Below are 1,887 nucleotides of genomic sequence, written 5' to 3' on the forward strand. Positions count from 1 at the left end.
TCTTTGCAACCCCATGGACTGCAGCACGCCAGGCCTCCCTGTTCGTCACTAACTCCTGGAGTTTACTCAAACTCATGTCCATTGAGTCGGTGATGCCATCAAACCATCTCACCTCTGTCATCCCCTTTTCCTCTCTCCTTCACTCTTTATCAGCATCAGGGTCTTTTCAAATGAGTCACCTCTTCACATCAGGTGGCCAAAGGATTGGAGTTTCAGCTTCAACATCAGTCCTTCCAGTGAAAATTCAGGACTGATCTCGTTTAGGATGGACTGGTTGGATCTCCTTGCAGGCCAAGGGACTCTCAAGAGTCTTCTCCAATATTACAGTTGAAAAGCATCAATTCTTTGGCACTCAATTTTCTTTATAGTCCAACTCTCACATCCATACATGACCACTGGAAAAACCATAGCCTCGACTGGATGCACTTTTGTTGGCAAAGTAATGTCTCTGCTTTTTAATATGCTGTCTAGGTTGGTCATAACTTTCCTTCCAAGGAGTAAGTGTCTTTTTACTTCATGGCTGCAGTCAACATCTGTAGTGATTTTGGAGTCCCCCAAAATAAAGTCAGCTACTCTTTCCACTGTTTCTCCATTTATTTGCCATGAAGTGATGGGACCAGCTGCCATGATCTTGGTTTTCTGAATGTTAAGCTTTAAGCCAACTTTTTCACTCTCCTCTTTCACTTTCATCAAGAGGCTCTTTAGTTCTTCTTCACTTTCTGCCATACAGGTGGTGTCATCTGCATATCTGAGGTTATTGATATTTCTCCCGGCAATCTTGATTCCAGCTTGTGTTTCCTCCAGCCCAGTGTTTCTCATGATGTACTCCGCATATAAGTTAAATAAGCAGGGTGACAATATACAGCCTTGATGTCCTCCTTTTCCTATTTAGAACCAGTCTGTTGTTCCATGTCCAGTTCTAACTGTTGCTTCCTGGCCTCCATACAGATTTCTCAAGAGGTAGGTCAGGTGGTCTGGTATTCCCATCTCTTTCAGAATTTTCCACAGTTGATTGTGATCCACACAGTCAAAGGCTTTGGCATAGTCAATAAAGCAGAAATAGATGTTTTTCTGGAACTCTCTTGCTTTTTCCATGATCCAGTGGATGTTGGCAATTTGATCTCTGGTTCCTCTGCCTTTTCTAAAACCAGCTTGAACATCTGGAAGTTTATGGTTCACGTATTGTTGAAGCCTGGCTTGGAGAATTTTGAGCATTACTTTGCTAACATATGAGATGAGTGCAATTGTGCAGTAGTTTGAGTATTCTTTGGCATTGCCTTTCTTTGGGATTGGAATGAAAACTGACCTTTTCCAGTCCTGTGGCCATTGCTGAGTTTTCCCAATGTGCTGGCATATTGAGTGCAGCACTTTCACAGCATCATGTTTTAGGATTTGAAATAGCTTAACTGGAATTCCATCACCTCCACTAGCTTTTTTTGTAGTGATACTTCCTAAAGACCCACTTGACTTCACATTCCAGGATGTCTGGCTCTAGGTGAGTGATCACACCATCATGATTCTTTTTTGTACAGTTCTTCTGTGTATTCTTGCCACCTCTTCTTAATAGCTTCTGTTTCTGTTAGGTCCATACCATTTCTGTCCATTATTAAGCCCATCTTTGCATGAAATGTTCCCTTGGTATCTCTAATTTTCTTGAAGAGCTCTCTAGTCTTTCCCATTCTATTTTTTCCCTCTATTCCTTTGCACTGATCACTGAGGAAGGCTTTCTTCTCTCTCCTTGCTATTCTTTGGAAGTCTGCATTCAAATGGGTATATCTTTCCTTTTCTCCTTTGCTTTTCACTTCTCTTTTTTTCACAGCTATTTGTAAGGCCTCCTTAGACAGCCATTTTGCTTTTTTGCATTTCTTTTTCTTGGGGATGGTCTTG

The sequence above is a fragment of the Oryx dammah genome, unplaced genomic scaffold (genome assembly GCF_014754425.2).
Source record: "Oryx dammah isolate SB20612 unplaced genomic scaffold, SCBI_Odam_1.1 HiC_scaffold_28, whole genome shotgun sequence".
NCBI classification, from domain to species: domain Eukaryota; kingdom Metazoa; phylum Chordata; class Mammalia; order Artiodactyla; family Bovidae; genus Oryx; species Oryx dammah.